Source organism: Ursus arctos, unplaced genomic scaffold (assembly GCF_023065955.2).
Source record: "Ursus arctos isolate Adak ecotype North America unplaced genomic scaffold, UrsArc2.0 scaffold_25, whole genome shotgun sequence".
In the NCBI taxonomy this organism is placed as follows: domain Eukaryota; kingdom Metazoa; phylum Chordata; class Mammalia; order Carnivora; family Ursidae; genus Ursus; species Ursus arctos.
In genome coordinates, this window is record NW_026622930.1 from 32,660,830 (window position 1) to 32,680,563 (window position 19,734).

The 19,734-nt window shown below is 38.8% G+C and overlaps 1 protein-coding gene across 19 annotated transcripts in view; it reads right to left on the minus strand.

The window, feature by feature from the left end:
• The window catches only part of PALS1 (protein associated with LIN7 1, MAGUK p55 family member), a 71,837-nt gene extending 65,186 nt beyond the window's left edge, over window positions 1–6,651 (minus strand). For 3 of the 19 annotated variants that reach the window (XM_048219808.2, XM_026489681.4, XM_057318436.1), the window contains exon 1: window positions 6,401–6,503. The gene's annotated coding sequence lies outside the window, so the exon portion shown is untranslated. Of the gene's footprint in view, window positions 1–6,400 lie in introns of all 19 variants that reach the window. The other 16 variants (XM_026489680.4, XM_048219813.2, XM_057318437.1 and 13 more) reach the window with 13 other exon arrangements.
• Between the last annotated feature and the right edge of the window lie 13,083 nt (window positions 6,652–19,734).

Genomic DNA, 19,734 nt, shown 5'->3' on the forward strand with positions numbered 1-19,734 from the left:
CAATTCAAAATATGTTAATATATTATATTAAAATGTTAAATATATTAAAAATGTTTGTTAATGTTAAAATTTTAAATGTTAAAATATATCTAATGAAGCATGAATCTTTTTTAACATGCACCCAAATTTTTCATGAACATCTTCAATATAGCAAAAAAGCCTGACTTTTTCTAACAAGTAATTTATATTTCACTTCACACTTTTTGACTTAATACATTCACTAAATTCATTCTACTTTAAGACAAACATATATGTAATTTCTCAAAGGTCTACAGTTGATTTTCTGACGTGAGAAAGAAGCCTGGGTTTTTGTTGTTGTGCTTTTTTCAAAATTCCCATTTCTTCTATTCCAAGTAAAAAACCAATTAAATAATTTTATCTTAATTCAAAATATACTTTGGTATTCAAATACAAATGTATTGTTTAAATGAACAACTTCCCTGGATGCCTGGTTGGCTCAGTCGATTAAAAGTCTGCCTTTGGCTCCAGTCATGAGCCCAGGGTCCTGGGATAGAGCCCCTGCACCGCTGCTTCAGGCTCCTTGCGCAGCGGGGAGCCTGCTTCTCCCACTCCCTCCGCCTGCCACTCCCCCTGCTTGTGGGCGGGCGCGCTTGCTCGCTTTCTCTCTCTTGCTATCTCTGTCAAATAAATAAAAACTTTAAATAAACAACTTTCCTAAATTAACTCAGCATTAAGAATGTTGGATTATAATGATACAAATAACATTTTCTTTCTTCATTTATTAATTTTATACAGGAATCCTGCAGTGGTAAACTACAGCCTACAAACTCCAGTATAGATCAAGAAAACTTAAGTTGTACCAACATATAAAATTTACATAACTGTTAAGGAACATCTTGACTCCTCTGACTTTATAAACATTTTAGTTCACAAAATCTTATATTCCTTTATTTTTAAGAATAAACGTTAATGTATATAAATCAAAGAATAAACCAAATTATTTTTGTTTGAAACAACTACAGAGCTTTCCTAGAAACACGCAAGGCTAGCTCAACATTGGAAAATTAAACAGTGTAAGTTATCATACTACCAAATTAAACATAAGAAACCCACATGATTACCTCAATAGATGTAGAAAATGCATTTGACAAAATTCAACATCTACTCATGATAAAAATACTAGGCAACACCTTAGAGGAAACTTCCTTGACTTAGAGAATCCACAAAATTACCTACAGCTAACATCATATTTGCAATTTTTAGAAAAGATTTAGAGAAAGCGAGCAAGTGAGTGGGGGGGTGGAGGAAGAGAGAGTCTCAAGTAGCTTTCCCACTCAGTGGGGACCCCCAATGCGGGTCGCAATTTCAGGACCCAGAGATCATGGACCCAAGCTGAAATCAAAAGTTGGATGCTTAACTGACTGAGCCACACAGGTGCCCCAGCTAATATCGTATTCAAAGGTGAAAGACTGAATGTTTCCCTTTAAGATTGCAAACAAGGCAAAGATGTTCCCTTTCATTACTCCTATTCAAACATCTCACTAGAATGTGAGATGTGCAGTAAGTGCAATAAATCAAGAAAAAGAAAAGGCATACAGATTAGAAAGAAACAGTTCTTTATTCACAGATGACAGGACTGTCTACTTAGAAAATCCTAAGAAATCCACCCCCCCCCCCAAAACCCCTAGAACTAATAAGTGAGTTTGGTAAAAACTGAGGATACAAAGTCAATACAAAAGAAATCAACTGTAATTCTATATACTAGCAATGATCAATTGGAAACCCATGCTTGGTTTTTTTTTAAAGATTTTACTTATTTATTTGACAGCACGCACACAAGCAAAGGGAGCAGCAGGCAGAAGGAGAGGGAGAAGCAGGCTCCCTGCTCTGCAGGGATGCAGGGCTCCATCCCAGGACCCTGGGATCATGACCTGAGCCATAGGCAGACGCTTAACCAACGGAGCCACCCAGGTGCCCCAAAACCCATTTTTTTTAAAGACCATTTATAATAGAACCAAAAAACTGAAATAGGTATAGATTTAATAAAATATTTGCAGGATCTATATGCTGAAAACTACAAAACATTCATGAAAGGAGCAAAGACCTAAATAAATGGAGAAAAATACTACATTCATAGATTGGAAAACTCAATTTTGTTAAAATGTCAATTATCCTCAAGTCCTAATCAAAACCTAGCAGACTTTTTTGTGGATATCAAAAAGCTAATTCTAAAATTTATATGGAAAAGCAAATACCTCAAACAACTTTCTGAAAAGAATAAAGTTGGGGAACTCACATTACCTGATTTCAAGACTTATTTTAAAACTACAGTAATCAAGACACTGATACTGGCAAAGGATAAGTATATCAATGAAACACAAGAGTCTAGAAATAGACCCACAAAAATGTAGTCAAATGGTTTTTGACCAGGAGACAATTCCATGGAGAAAGGACAGTCTTTTCAAAAAATGGTCATGGAACAATTGGACAAATAAATGAAACTCAACCCAAAATTCTCTTTATATAAAAATTAACTCAAAATGGAACACAGATCTAAATGTAAAATATAAAACTATAATACTTGTAAAAGGAAACATAAGAGAAACATTTGTGACTTGGATTAGACAAAAAGTACTTATACACCATGTCAAAAGATCCATAAAAAAATACTGATACTTTGGACTTCATCAAAATATAAAACCTCTGTCCTTCAAAAACCACTGTTAAGAGGATGGAAAAGGCAAGCAACAGATTGGAGAAAATCTTTGTAAATCACCTGTTGGACAAAGGACTATGAAAAACTCTCAAAACTTGACATTTAGAAAATCCAATTTTAAAATGGACAAAAGATTTCCCTTCACCAAAGAAGATACACAGATGGCTGATAAGTATATGAAAAGATATTCAACATCATTAGTCATGAGAAAATGCAAATAAAACCCACAGCGAGAAAATGCTACAAACCTATCAGAAGGTAAAACTAAGAAAACCTGACCATACAAAGTAAATGAGGATGTAAAGTAACTGGAACATTCTTCATACATTGCTGGTAGGAATACAAAGCAGTTCAGCCTCTTTGGAAAACAGTTTGCTGTTTTAAAAAATTACCACAAACTTAGTTGTTTAAAAACAACACAAATTTATTATTTTACTGTTCTGTACATTAAAAATCTGACCTAGGTCTCCCTGAGCTAAAATCAAGATGTTGGCAGAGCTGCCTTCTCTTTTGGAGGCTCCAAACGTTAATCCATTTCCTAGCCTTTCCCAGCTTCTAGAGACCACCACGTGCCTTAGCTTATGGCTCTTCTTCCCATCCTCAACACCAAGAACTCTTCATCTCTCTGGAGCGGTTTCTGTTGTTAGATCTTTTTTTCTTACTCTACTACTTCTCTCTTTCCCTTTTAAGGAATTTGTGATATACTGGACCCACCTGGGTAAACCAGCATATTCTCCCTATTTTAAAGTCAATTGATTAGCAACCTTAATTCCACTGCAACTTTAATTTGCCTTTGCTGTAACCTAATTTATTCACAGGTTCCAGGGATTAGGATATCTTTATGGGCCCTTCCTCTACCTACCACAGACCGTTTTTTAAGTAAAGTTAAACATACACTTACCATATAACCCACAAATGAAGACCTATGTTCCCACAAAAACCTGTTCCTAGAGATTTATAGCAGCTTTTTCAGAGTTGAAATTTTTTTTTTTTAATTTAAAAACTCAAATATCCTTCAACTGGTGAACAAACTGTGGTACATCCCTAAAATGGAATACTACATTCAGCAGTAAAACAGAAGGAATTGCTGATACACTCATACATGGATGAATACTCAATTGTATTATGCTAAATGAAAGAAACCAGACTCGAAAGACTAAATACTGAATGATTCCATTTATATGATAGTCTAGAAAAGACAGACTATAGGGAAAGACAGTAGATCATTAATTGCCAAGGATTGCAGGTGAGGGAAGGATTGATTACAGAAGAGCAGCTTAAGGGAATTTTATAGGTGCTGGACCTATACCTGGTTTTGGTAGTTACACAACTCTATGCATTTGTCAAAACAATTGTACAACAAAAATTGTACAAAAACAAAACAAAATTTCATTTCATGTAAATTAAAAATAAAGTTAAAATCTTTTTTAAAAGAAGGAAAATGAAACATCATTTATCAGACTGGCAGAAATTTAAAAATCTGACTATGCCAATCTGACAACTCCAAGTGTGGGCAAGGATGATTTATATCCTGTTAGCAGGAATGTAAATTGTTAAGCTTTAGAGGATAATTTGGCTCCTAGTAAAGCTGAAAATGCGCATCAACCTATGGCCTAGTAATTCCAACCAGGATACGTATACATTCAAGGAAACACTCACACATGTGCCGGAGGAGACATGCACAAAGATATTCACTAAACTCCGTTTGAAATACTGAAAAACTGAAAACTCTTTTGTAGGGGAATGAATTAATGGTGGTTGGTGGTTATTAAAATAAAAGGGAGAAATGCACAAGGGAAAGGATCAACCCTGCTAGATACATAAAGGATTTTGAGAAGAATAATTTATTGGTTTATCTTATTATATAGTGAAAAGAGGGCTGTACTTGGGAGTCTGGACACAAGTATTTTAGCATTTAGTTCCAACCCTGCCACTAACAAGCAAACTGTGGACTACTGAACTTTACAAACCTCACTTCTTTCTCCTGGACAATGAAGAGGTTAAGCTATACAATACTAAGATTGTTTCCAACTCAAGAATTCTATGATTCAATAAATATATAGTCAAAAATTATATTCTAAAGAACCTATGTTGAGAAATTATTTTTTCCCAGACACCCTGAAATCAGAAACTATCAGAGAAATAGAACATCTTAGTATATATATTTGCTATACAATACTAAGATTGTTATTGTATATTGTATATCGTTATGTATATTGATACATAAAATGGACCAAATTTCTTATGTTTGTGATGAACTTTTTAATCAAGATCATAAGTCAGAAAGAGCATATAAAGAGCTAAACCCACCATACTGACTCAGGTCACCCTCAAGTAAAACTCTCCCATTTTAATATTCTAAAGCAAGTTATTATTATTGAGTCCATCTTTAGTTGTCAAGTTCAGGTCTGTCTAGCCAAAAGTCATTTAAATACACAGTAAATTTTACTTGGTCCTTTTTAGCAAAGATAAAATAATGAATTGCTTTACGTATTTTTGCCCGTTTCATCTATAAAGATCTTACATTACAATTTAACAGCTTCAGCCTACTACAATAGTTTAAAGAGCCTTTTAAAACTTCATATGCCATGTCCACAGGGAACTAGTAAAAAACCAGTAGTTCATAATCCAAAAAAGCTTACTTAACAATTTCATTACCACCAATACTTAAACTTCAAAGACACCAATAACCACATGTCATTTGTTCCTATTGCAGAATTTAATAGGTTATTAACTTCTGGTATAATCCAAAGGCATAATTAGGATATTACCATTAAAGCATGAAATTATTTTTTAAAAATCAGAAATATTAACACCTTTTACCTTGTCAGGAAAACCAAAATTTCGAAAGTCCTGTTCTACAAGATTTCCAAATCTAAATTCTCATAATTCTAAAGGAATACGGAAACAAAACACACTGTACGGTACTTCTAAAAACCTCTCAGCTATCAGATTTTAATTTTAGCGCCAACTGCCAAGAAAAACCTTCCGAACGAAACCTAATTTCCGTACACATTACTATTAGCCAATCAACTAAACAGAAGGTGAGTTATTATTATTAGGAAGTTACATAATTTGCGCCAAAGATTGTTTAAAGCCTCTTTCATTAAATGAGGGTTACAATAATTTACAGGCTTCAAAGTTCACCTTGCAAACTTCAAGTAAATTATCAGAAACCATTAACGAGATTAGACTTTTCTTTAAAAGCGGACACAAGGAAGTAGGAACTGTTTACTTGTTTAAAGAACGCAATAAGCACGGAATACCAGGAGCTGAGTCAGGCAGAGGAACGCTGACTACATTCCGTCTTCTAAAGGAAAGTGTTCGCCCCACCGATTTCCCCCGCCCGGCCTTAGAGGGAGTCCCGGGAGCGGCGAACCCGGGCGCGGGGGACGCAGAGGGCAGGGGACTCCCTGCCGTGTCCCCTGCAACTCGGGCCGGGCGGGCTGCAGCCCCCGCCGAGGTGGTCCCTTGCCAAAGCAGAGGGAGCGGGCAGGGCCAGGCAGCGTCCCCCGAGGGACAAAGGTTGGGCTCACGCCCTCCGCGGCCAGACACGGCTCCCGCCGCTTGGGGCAGCCAGACCAGCAGCCCCGGGTTCGGCCCGGGGCCGAGAGAGCAGCGTGTGGGGGAGGGGACGAGCCCCGCCACCCCTCCCCCCGACGCGCTCCCCGGGACCTGTTGATTAAGATCTCCACACACAGCCGCCGCTGGTCTGCCTCTTACCTCTGCGCCACCGCGGCCGCGAATCCTCCCGCCCCGGCTACTCCCACACACCGCACAAACGACAGCTCCCCTGCGGCACTTAAAATACCGGATAAAGAATCCAGAAACTCCCGATTCCCCACCTCACAATCCTTAGACCCCGCCTCCGCCCCACCGCCAGTCGCCGCCGTCGCCGCCGCCGCCGCCGCCAGCAACTCACTCCACCTCGAGACCGCGCGAGACCGGCCCCCGCGGCCGCCGCGAGACCGCGCACGCGCCCCCGGGACGCTGGCGCAGCGGGCGCGCCTATCCCAGTTCCTTCTCGGCGCGCCCCGCCCGCTGCTAGGCCGAGAGGCTGGCGCGCTTCGCCCAATCCCGCGCCGGCGTGGAGAGAGGGCCCACTCATTGGTCCCCTCGCAGCCCCGAGCGGCGGGTCGCGCGCACTCGCGCACCTCTAAGTGAGCCAGGGACAGGCTCGTGCTCGCCAGCACAAGGGCTGTGTGGCGACGTGAGGTTTCCGTGAGACGCAGTCTAACGCGGGCTGTTGTCGGGAGAGCCCTTGACCTTCCTCACCCTGGAGGCCCGTCAGCTCCTGAAGAAAATCTGATTCCCCTTGAGGCGACTCCCGTGTCCTGTGAGGCACGTCACACAATCTAACATTTGTTTAAAAAAGAACCACGACATACTTAAATACCTGGATATGTGTAACGTCCCCACAGAATTCTCTGCTACCGCAGCAGACTCCGAAAAGCTAGCAGCTAGGATCGAGTTCCGAAAACCAGAAAGGAAGGGTGCTAAGGGCCACAGCAGTTTCACAAAACTCGAGTGAATGCACTTAGTGACCTGGGCCAACCCGTAAGCAGTGCAAGGAAATCCAGATAAAGTCTTCAGGATTCCTTAGAAACTGTTAGCCACGTCCAAAAAGAAAAAAAAAAATCGTGTTTATGTGACCTAATTTCTCTTAAATGCGTAAAATAAGTAATAATTCAAGAAGCTTCCTCTCCTCAACGAGTTTTTCTTCCTCTAGCACAGGATTTCTCAGTCTTGGTGCTATCGACATTCGGGCCAGAGAATTTGTTGTGGGGGCTGTTCTGTGCATTGTAGGGTGTTTAGCAACATCCCTGGTCTCTACTTGCTGGATGCCAGTAGCACCACTACCCCCATTGGTGACCATCAAAATGTCTCTAGAAGACGGCAAAGGTCCCCTGGGTGGCAAAATCACCTCCAGTTAAGAACCACTGACCTGGGGCTCCTGGGTGCCTCAGTCGGTGAAGGCTCTGCCTTAGGCTCAGGTCATGATCCCAGGGTCCTGGGATGAAGCCCCATGTTGGGCTCCTCGCTCAGCGGGGAGCCTGCTTCTCCCTCTCCCTCTGCTTGCCCCTCCCTCTGCTTGCGCTCTCTCTCTCTCTTAAATATATAAAATTGGGGGGGGGGGGAGAAGAACTACTGACCTACCTGTTCAAGGAAATGCCCTCTTTAGAAAGACAGTCACTCTTTACCCATACTTTCCAATTGCCTGGCCCCAAGCAGTTTGGGAAAACACCCCTACCCAAATGAACCCTCCAGCTACCTAGACTTGCTTCTCCGGCTGCTTGGCCTCCTCTGTCACAGGACCCCACCCTAATAAAATGATGATCACTATCTGTAGGAGATTGCAGCTACTGCTCTCAAAATATGTGGAAATGCAAGTGCTATACAAATATTATTTTTAATTCCTAAAGGTATTTTCATTTTAAAAGAGGGTAGACCGAATGGCAGAGAGAAAATTTATTCTCTGCAAACAGAGACATTCCCAGAATCCCCAAATCATTCAAATTACTGGCCTTGCGTGTAAAAAAATGAAGGCTAGCTGGAAGAGTGTAAAGTATAGAAACTGGAGGCAAGGTGATTAGATTTGAGTTACAGTTTTGATGATTACTAGTTCTGTGATCTGATGATAACTACTGGGATGCAAGACAGGTTTCCTGGGCCTAAATTTTCTTATCTGTAATATAATGAGATAACTACTGTTTGTTTTTGTTTTTGTTGTTTGTTTATTTTCTAGTTTTAAGACTCTGGTAGCCTCTGCATATGGAATCTAAGATGGATAGCTTAGGGGGTTAAGAAAATATAATATTCAGCCTCAAATACAATGAAATGGTATTCTGTGGTTTAAAGCCTCCAAAGAGTTATTCATTCTTGGTACAAGGCAGTTCACCCATTGAGTCACTCTGGCAAACTTGTAACTAAGTATTTTGGGTGAGTAGTAAAAACCAAACTGTAAAGTCAAGTGTACAGTGGAGAGTAACCATAGTTAAATACCCTTCTGCCTTCCTCATTTTGGCATCTGCCTAACCCATCATTTGCCAACAGTCTCTATTATATATTTATATAATATAATGTTATGCCATTTTATTTCATTCAAGGCTTGGGAAAATATATTAACATTTCATTTCAGCCATTTGCAACAGTTCTGAAATCTCAGTTCTCAAGATTCTACCACTCACCATTAATGTGAAATCCTTAACTAAAGCTATTGATTATATCCATTTGGTTTTATCACTTCTATGTACTAGTGAAAGCCGAGTTTCCATAACTGAATTAGCAGCCTAATCTCTTATAATTGTATGAAGCAGATCATCAGAAATAATGTAAATTAAAAAAGGGGAGCCTGGCTGGCTCAGTCAGAAGACTATGCAACTTTGATCTCTGGATTATGAGTTTGAGCCCCAAACAGAGTGTAGAGTTTACTTAAAAATAAAAAAATCTTAAAAAAAAGAAAGAACGTAAATTAAATGAATACTCACTGGTTCATATATGAGAAGTTATGAAACAAGCAATTAGTAGGTATATTAGTTATTAAATACATATCTTATGGGTGCCTGGGTGGCTCAGTCATTAAGCGTCTGCCTTCGGCTCAGGTCATGATCCCAGGGTCCTGGGATGGAGCCCCACGTCGGGCTCCCAGCTCAGTGGGGAGTCTGCTTCTCCCTCTCACACTCCCCCTGCTTGTGTTCCTTCTCTCGCTGTGTTTCTCTCTAGCAAATAAATAAATAAAATCTTTAAAAAAATTAATTAAATGAATACATAAAAAGTATAAAATATGTAAAAAAAGCAAACCAACACACCATAAACTTTTCGAATTTCATTGGGTTTAGTTATTATTTTGATGTGTCATAGTATTTCTTAATGTTTCCCAAATCTAGCTTAAAAAATTATCTCTAAGCTAAGGACATTATGCAGTTGTTACTATATGGAATGGGAGGTCCCACTGTCTAAGGTTAGCAGCCGTATCCTTTAGTATAGGTCAGTATCATTCAACTCAAATAACTTTAATATTCGTCCATTAATTCAAAAAATATATACTATTTCCTATGTGCTAAGCACTGTGCTGTAAGGAATTAAGACATGTGATAGTTCCCATCCTGGAGGAATTTATAGTAAGCTGGGGAAAGGGACAAGACAAGTCCATATAGGTAAAATACAAGGGAAAGTATGGTAAATGAAAATAAAGTTCTCTGCGGACTCAAAGGAAAGTCGTATGCTAGGAGAAGCTTTACTAAATAATGATGGGGGACAGAGAAAGGCATAGAGAATAAGCTGGTATGAAAATATCCACCATAATAGGAAAACCAAGGTCTTGTACATGGCTTTAAAAAGATGAACATAAAACTTTTTATCAATTTGAATGACTGGGTGAAAGTACACAAAGAAAAGCATGGGCTTGTTATGGGAACAACAAGTAGTCAACAATAACTTCAGGGTAAGATATCCAACATTTAGGATGTTAGTCATTTATCACACTTTCATTGGTACCTTCCTTGGCTGGTCTTGGGCTAGGCTGGGGATGAGTAGACAAATAAAACATGGTCCTGGAGAAATTTTATTTTGAAGAGAGGAGATAGGCAAATTTGGATCTTGGAAATTTTTAATGAAGGAAAGACCAAGACTGAACGCCAAGAGAAAGGAAATCCAGTTTGTTCTCCTTGAAAATGGCTATAAAATTACCCATATCTTTTCCTCACCAAGCTCCCAATCAAATCTCTGTTTTGTTTGTTCAACAAATCTCAGCTGCTGCTCTAATTCACATCGATATGTGAGTACCTGTGACTGGGTAGGGGTGATATCTGTGCTGAACTCTAGAGTTGAACTTAAATGCCTTTTTTTATCTTCTCTTGGACCGACTCTGAGCTTTAACTCCACCACTGCTTCCAAAACAGCCTTTGTCAAGGTCACTGATTAGAGCCTCTTTGTTAAATGCAAAGGTCAGTGTTGAGTTCTCATCTTCCTTATCCACCCCAGCATTTGATGGCATGGAGCATTTTCTCCATTTTGTCCTCTGGGCTCTGGAAACATCACTCTAGCTTCTCTTCCTACCCACTGGAACCTCCTTTTCATCTCCTTGCTGGTTCTTTATCTCCCTGACTGCAAACAGTTGGAGTGTTCCAGGACTCTAACAGTCAATATTTACTTCTCTGCCTGGCTTTGAATCCCCGCTCTACCATTTGCTGGCCGTTTGATCAAACTGAAATCACTTCATTGCTCTGAGATTCAGTTTCCTCCTTTATAAGTTGAGGATAATCAAAGCGCTAACTCCTACGGTGATTGTGAAGACTCAATGGATTATGTAAGTATGGTGTTTAAAACAGTGTCCTGCACTGATGCATAAACAACTTGTCCTTATTCTTTTTTTAAAAAAGATTTTATTTATTTGAAAGAGTGGGGCGGGGGAGAGAGCAAGCACGAGCAACGGGGAGGGACAGAGGGAGAGAGAGAGAGAGAAGGAGACTCCCCCTTGGGCAGGGAGCCTAATGTGGGGCTCGACCCCAGGACGCTAGGATCATGACCTGAGCCAAAGGCTTAACTGACTGAGCCACCAGGCACCTGACTTGTCCTTGTTTTTATCATGTTCTTTATCATTCACTCCCTATGTGATTTCATCTGATCTTATGCCTTTAAATACCATCTGTACACTGTCAACTTTAAACTGATCTCTAGCCTGAACTTCTGCCTCAAACTCCAGAATCATATAGTTAACTGCTGACTCAACGTCTCCATTAGGATTACTAATGAGCATTACAAATTTAACACATCAGAACTTTTTATTTTTGTCCAGTTTTCTTCATGTCAGTATATGGTGATGCTACCTATTTCAGTTGTTCAGGCTTTCAGTTGTTCAGGCACATCCAATCCATCAGGAAATCCTTTTATTTCTACTGTTAAAACATATCCAGAATCTACCCACTTCTCTCCAACCCCAGTGTTACCACCCTACTCAATGACATTATCATCTTTTGCCTGGATTCCTGCAAGAGGCTCTTTCTCACCCATACTTTCTCTTAATACTGCAGCCAGAGTGATTCTAGTTGAGATCAACTCACTGGAGTGCTCAGTAGTGTGTGGTCCAACATGATCTCCCTGACCTCAACTCTTAACTACTTTTTCCCTTTCTCGTTTCATACCAGCCACACTGGCGCTTTTGCTGTTGTGTATATATTCCAACAGCTTCCTCCTCGAAGCCTCTGTATTCACTATATCTTATACCTGAAATATCCAATCTCTACATGCCTGCTCTCCCTGACTTCCTTTAGGTCTTATTTCAAATACTATCTTATGAGTGAGCCCCATTATCTCTCGTGCCCTACTTTCCGGTATTCCTTAACCCCTCTCCAACTTTTTCATTGTATTTATTCACCATCTGACATGTTGTATATTTATTATCTATCTCCCCAAAGTAGAATGTAAACTCCATGAAGGCAAGGACTTTGTCTATTTTATTCATTACTACCTATTTTTACGATTTCCCAGCATCTAAAACAGTACCTGACATATAGATGGTACTCAATAAATATTTGTTGGATGAATGACTTAATGAAAGAAATAAACATAAGTAAGTGGAATAGGGATGATGAAAATGTCAAAGAAAAACTTCAGCTTTGTCAAATGTTTGGCTTGTGACTGGCCTATCTTAGGGATAACTTTTGCTTAAAGATGACTGTTTCTGTGGTTTTTTAAAAAATATTAATTTTTTATTAACATATAATGTATTATTTGTTTCAGGGGTACAAGTCTGTGATTCATCAGTCTTACAGTTCACAGCGCTCACCATAGCACATACCCTCCCCAATGTCCATCACCCAGCCACCCCAACCCTCCCACCCCCCTCCACTCCAGTAACCCTCAGTTTGTTTCCTGAGATTAAGAGTCTCTCTGGTTTCATCTTGTTTCATTTTTTCCTCTCCTCCCCTATGATCCTCTGCCTTGTTTCTTAAATTCCACATATCAGTGAGATCATATGATAATTGTCTTTCTCCGATTGACTTATTTTGATTAGCATAATAGCCCCTAGTTCCATCCATGTCGTTGCAAATGGCAAGATTTCATTTTTTGATGGCTGCATAATATTCCATTGTATATATATATATATATATATATATATATACCATAACTTCTTTATCTGTTCGTCTGTCGATGGACATCTAGGCTCTTTCCATAGTTTGGCTATTGTGGACATCGCTGCTGTAAGTATGGGGGTGCATGTGCCCCTTCAGATCACTACATTTGTATTTTGGGAGTGAATACCCAGTAGTACACCTGCTGGGTCATAAGGTAGCTCTATTTTGAGGAACCTCCATACTGTTTTCCAGAGTGGCTGCACCAGTTTGCATTCCCACCAACAGTGTAGGAGGGTTCCCCTTTCTCCATATCCTCACCGTCATTTCCTGACCTGTTAATTTTAGCCATTCTGACTGGTGTGAGGTGGTATCTCATTGTGGTTTTGATTTGTGTTTCCCTGATGCTGAGAGATGTTGAGCACTTTTTCATGTGTCTGTTGGCCACTTGGATGTCTTCTTTGCAGAAATGTCTGTTCAGGTCTTCTGCCCATTTCTCAAGTGGATTATTTGTTCTTTGGGTGTTGAATTTGATAAGTTCTTTATAGATTTTGGATAAAAGCCCTTTATCTAACGTGTCATTTGCAAATATCTTCTCCCATTCTATTGGTTGTCTTTTGGTTTTGTTGACTGTTTCCTTTGCTGTGCAAAAGCTTTTTATCTTGATGAAGTTCCAATAGTTCCAATAGTTCCTTTTTTGTCCTTGCTTCCCTTGCCTTTGGTGATGTGTCTAGGAAGAGGTTGCTGTGGCTGAGGTCAAAGAGGTTGCTGCCTGTGTTCTCCTCAAGGATTTTGATGGATTCCTGTCTCACATTTAGGTCTTTCATCCATTTTGAGTCTATTTTTGTGTGTGGTATAAGGAAATGGTCCAGTTTCATTCTTCTGCATGTGGTTGTCCAATTTTCCCAACACCATTTGTTGAAGAGACTATCTTCTTTCCATTGGACATTCTTTCCGGCTTTGTCAAAGATTAGCTGACCATAGAGATGAGGGTCCATTTCTGGGTTCTCTACTCTGTTCCATTGATCTGTGTGTCTGTTTTTGTACCAGTGCCATACTGTCTTGATGACTACAGCTTTGTGATAGAGCTGGAAGTCCAGAATTGTGATGCCACCAGCTTTGCTTTTCTTTTTCAACATTCCTCTGGCTATTTGGGGTCTTTTCTGGTTCCATATAAATTTTAGGATTATTTGTTCCATTTCTGTGAAAAAAGTTGATATTTTGATAGGGGTTGCATTAAATGTGTAAATTGCTCTAGGTAGCATAGACATTTTCACAATATTTGTTCTTCCAATCCATGACCATGGAATGTTTTTCCATTTCTTTGTGTCTTCCTCAATTTCTTTCATGAGTATTCTATAGTTTTCTGAGTACAGATTCTTTGCCTCTTTGGTTAGATTTATTCCTAGGTGTCTTATGGTTTTGGGTACAATTGTAAATGGGATCGACTCCTTAATTTCTCTTTCTTCTGTCTTGTTGTTTATAGAAATGCAACTGATTTCTGTGCATTGATTTTATATCCTGCCACTTTACTGAATTCCTGTATGAGTTCTAGCAGTTTTGGGGTGGAGTCTTTTGGGTTTTCCACATAAAGTATCATATCATCTGCAAAGTGTGAGAGTTTGAGTTCTTCTTTGTCGATTTGGATGTCTTTTATTTCTTTTTGTTGTCTGATCGCTGAGGCTAGGGCTTCTAGTACTATGTTGAATAGCAGTGGTGATAGTGGACATCCCTGCCATGCTCCTGACCTTAGGCGAAAAGCTCTCAATTTTTCCCCCTTGAGAATAATATTCACTGTGGGTTTTTCATAGATGGTTTTTATGATATTGAGGTATGTACCATCTACTCCTACACTGTGAAGAGTTTTAACCAAGAAAGGATGCTGTACTTTGTCAAATGCATTTTTTGCATCTATTGAGAGTATCATATGGTTCTTCTTCTTTCTTTTATTAATGTAGTGTATCACATTAATTGATTTGCGGATGTTGAACCAAACTTGCAGCCCAGGAATAAATCCCACTTGGTCATGGTGAATAATCCTTTTAATGTAGTGTTGGATCATACTGGTTAGTATCTTGCTGAGAATTTTTGCATCCATGTTCATCAGGGATATTGGTCTATAATTCTCCTTTTTGATGGGATCTTTGTCTGGTTTTGGGATCGAGGTAATGCTGGCCTCATAAAATGAGTTCGGAAGTTTTCCTTCCATTTCTATTTTTTGGAACGGTTTCAGAAGAATAGGTATTAATTCTCTTTAAATGTTTGGTAGAAATTCCCTGAGAAGCCATCTGGCCCTGGGCTCTTGTCTGTTGGGAGATTTTTGATTACTGCTTCAATTTCCTTGCTTGTTATGGGTCTGTTCAGGTTTTCTATTTCTTTCTGGTTCAGTTTTGGTGGTTTATACGTCTAGGAATGCATCCATTTCTTCCAGATTGTCTAGTTTGTTGGCATATAGTTGCTCATAATATGTTCTTATAATTGTTTGTATTTCTTTGGTGTTGGTTGTGATCTCTCCTCTTTCATTCATGATTTTATTTATTTATGTCCTTTCTCTTTTCTTTTTGATAAGTCTGGCCAGGGGTTTATCAGTCTTATTAATTCTTTCAAAGAACAAGCTCCTAGTTTTGTTATCTGTTCTACTGCTCTTTTGGTTTCTATTTCATTGATTTCTGCTCTGATGTTTACGATTTCTCTTCTCCTTCTGGGTTTAGGCTTTATTTGCTGTTCTTTCTCCAGCTCCTTTAGGTGTAGGGTTAGGTTGTGTATTTGAGAGCTTTCTTGTTTCTTGAGAAAGGCTTGTATTGCTATGTACTTTCCTCTTAGGACTGCCTTTGCTGCATCCCAAAGATTTTGAACAGTTGTGTTTTCATTTTTATTTGTTTCCATGAATTTTTAAATCCTCTTTAATTTCTTGTTTGACCCATTCATTCTTTAGTAGGATGCTCTTTAGCCTCCACGTATTTGAGTTCTTTCCAACTTTCCTCTTTTAATTGAGTTCGAGTTTCAAAGCATTGTGGTCTGAAAATATGCAGGGAATGATCCCCATCTTTTGGTACCATTTGAGACCTGATTCATGACCCAGGATGTGATCTATTCCAGAGAATGTTCCACATGCACTAGAGAAGAATCTGTATTCTGTTGCTTTGGGATGGAATGTTCTGAATATATCTGTGAGGTCCATCTGGTCCAGTGTGTTATTTCCTGGGGTACCTGGGTGGCTCAGTTGTTAAGCATCTGCCTTTGGCTCAGGGCGTGATCCCAGAGTCCTGGGATCGAGCCCCACATCGGGCTCTCTGCTCCGCTGGGAGCCTGCTTCTTCCTCTCCCAATCCTCCTGCTTGTGTTCCCTCTCTCGCTGGCTGTCTCTCTCTCTGTCAAATAAATAAATAAAATTAAAAAACAAATAAAGCCCTTATTTCCTTGTTGATCTTTTGCTTAGATGATCTGTCCATTTCAATGAGGGAGGTGTTAAACTCCCCCACTATTATTGTATTATTGTTGGTGTGTTTCTTTGATTTTGTTATTAATTGGCTTATATAATTGGCTGTTCCCATGTTAGTGGCATAAATATTTATAATTGTTAGATCTTCTTGTTGGATAGATCATCTAAGTATGATATGGTATCCTTCCTCATCTCTTATTATAGTCTTTGGTTTAAAATCTAATTTGTCTGATACAAGGATTGCCACCCCAACCTTCTTTTGATGTCCATTAGCATGGTAAATGGTTTTCCACCCCTTCACTTTAAATCTGGAGGTGTCTTTGGGTCTAAAATGAGTCTCTTGCAGACAGCATATTGATGGGGCTTGTTTTTTTTATTCAATCTGATACCCTGTGTCTTTCGATTGGGGCATTTAGCGCATTTACATTCAGGGTAACTAATGCCATTGTATTGCCTAAGGTGACTGTTAGTGTATATTGTCTCTGTTCCTTTCTGGTCTATGTTACTTTTAGGTTCTCTCTTTGCTTAGAGGACCCCTTTCAATATTTCTTGTAGGGCTGTTTAGTTGATTGCAAATTCTTTTAGTTTCTGTTTGTCCTGGAAGGATGACTGTTTTTGTTCCTAAGTGGTGGTCTGGGTGGGGAAGGAGGAAGAGAGCATAGCAAATGCAAAGAGAAAAGGGAAAGAAAACTACTTGCTCATTACCACCTCCTTCCTATGCTTCATGGTTCATTCCAGTTACTAAAATAATCCCTAATTTAATTAATACAGCTGAGAATTAGAAAGCAGAAATCTCCTTCAAAAGTCAAAATTGAACTTACACTTTATTCCTGAACTTCCACGAGTCTCTGACAAGCTTAGCTATCTGTTTCTGACATCTAACAGATCACTATTATATGTGTGACCCTTTAATGGATGTGTCAAAGCATACATACCCCTGCCATCAGACAGATAGGGTGAGGGAAATCAGTCAGGAATGGAGTGCCCAGTGGAAATTACAGATCAGATAAAGGAGGTAGTTCTAATTAGGAATTTGCAAAAGCTCAGTAGAAACAGATATTTGGGACTTACAAACTTTTTTCTCATGGAAAAGTCCTAATCTTTAGTAGGTAAAATCAATGTATAAAGGCAAATCAGATTAGTGGTTGTGTGGGGTGAGGGTGGGCTGGAGGGAATTAATTGCAAAGTGGTACAAGGAAAGTGATTCATTTAAGTGAAATCATGTAGGATGTATTTACACCCAGTGTGGGCTTGAACTCATGACCGAGATCAGAGTCACATACTCTACTGACTGAAACAGTGAGGCACCCTGTATGTTTTCTTTCCATATCTGACTTCTTTCCCTCAACAGGATGTTTCTAAGATTCGTCCGTGTTGCTGTTGCACTATTTGTTTTTTTGCTGTTGTTAGGTAGAATGAATATACTACCCGTATACTGTATGAATATACCACAGCTTGTTGAAACATTCACCTGTTGGTGGGCATTCAGGGTGTTTCCAGATTTTGGCTATTATGAACAGAACTCCTATGACCATTTTTGTACAAGTCTTGTTTTGAACATATGTCTTATGAACATGTTTTAATTTTTCCTAACTAAATACCTAGCCTAGAATTGTTTGGTCATATGATATGATGTCTTAACTTTATAAGAAACTTCCTGTTTTCCAAAGTGGTTGCACAGGGACCATGACGTATGAAAGATCTAGTTGTTCCACATAGTCACCTGCACTTGGTATGGTCTGGTATTGCCTCTTGAAGGACTCCGTTACTAGGTAATAGTAGTCTTAGTTGTGACTTTCTTCACCAAAGAATCAATTTGTTCCAGATAATCTCTCTCAAGGAAACATTTTCTATTATGAGACAGCCATCTCCAAATGGGAAACTGTTGGTTTACGTATAATCATAACTTAAAAATGGCCCTAAAAGTGATCCCATGGCGGTTGCGTGGAAAACTCCTATTTCACTCTTGATTGTGGAAATGGGAAACAAATCCTTTTCACCTTTGGAGCAAAGAAAGGAGGGGGAGGAGGAATTCCTTGGGATTGTGAGCCAAAGAGAATGGGTAGAGGATTTTCCTGTCCAACAGAAATATAATGTGAATCACATATGTAACTTTGTGAGATCTTATTTCGCAGCTAGTTAAGAAAGAAAAAGAAAACAGATGAATTTATAAATTTTAACCCAATACATCCAAAATATTGTAATTTAAACACATAATCAATATAATTATTGAGATATTTTGTTATTTCTTTCATACTAACTTTTCAACATCTGATGGTATGTTATACTAAAAGTATATCTCAATTCAGATGCTAAATTTTCAACAGTTGAAGTGAAAAAATGTAGCCTTACCAAAACAATGCATTTATGTTTAATGCAAAAAATATTCCACACTGCTTCAGTTTTTCAATTTCAATTTAAAATAATAAAATTAAAATAAATTTAAAATTCAGCTTCTCAGTTGCAATAGCCACATTTCAAGTGCTCAATGGCTGCATATACCCCGGTACTACCATATGGGACCATATACTTCTAGAGGTTTGTCTGTGGGACTGGAAGGAAAAGATGGAGGTGAGACGTATTCCTTGTTGCGACTCAAGTCACAGTAGAAATACCAGTACTAACTGATGTTTGTGTGAAATGTGAGATAGTTATCTATATATATCTTTTTTCCTAGCTGCACGATTTTTAACAACTTAACCTCTGTAAGCTCGACTTTCACCATCTGTCTGTAAAACAGGAAAATAATAATACCCCTTAGATTCTTGTGAAGATCGAGAAGGCATGCAAAGCACAGGGTAGAATGAGTGGCAGCTTTTTGAAAAGGAGTAAGTGGTAGCTTTTAAAAATCCAGATTATTCTTTGGATGGAGACTGTTTACAGTTCTTTTTCTATATTTAAAGGAATGGAAATTTTTAAAAACCTGTTTGGAAGTGGCATTCATTAATTCAGCAAATACTGTCTCTCAGGCCAGGTGCTCAACACTTAAAACACAGACAGAAAGAACACGGTCCCCGCCTTCAAGGGCCTCATAGTGCTTAATGGTAGAAACAACACAGCGTTGGGCTAATGTCCAAGTGAGGAAAGTGAAACCAAAGAGAGGAACAAATGTATCCAACAACCCCAAAGAAAAGAAGTGCTACAGATAAAAATTGAGTTTATGAATTGAAAGCCTTAGTAGTTTTGTTTCTCTACCTTCCTTTAAAATTGACATCCACAATTATAACAATCAAGATTTAAGAAGTTAGATTGGCATGAATTTAAATGCTCAATGATTGATTAGTAGTAGCCTTTATTTCTGCCACATGGAAGACACTGCTTTGTTTTTCTCTTGCGTTGGTTGTTATTTCTTGAGCCATGCTTGTTTTTTAGTTTAGTAGTTTGCATTTATCTGAAAAAAAAAAAAGATGGAAAAGTCAGTTCAATTCAAAGGTCTAAAATACAGAACATTTTAAAAGTTATTACGGGTAAGTATAAAACATTAAAAAACTAAATATGAGTAAAATAAGTGATCAAAATAAGTAAAAGTACATTTTTGACATA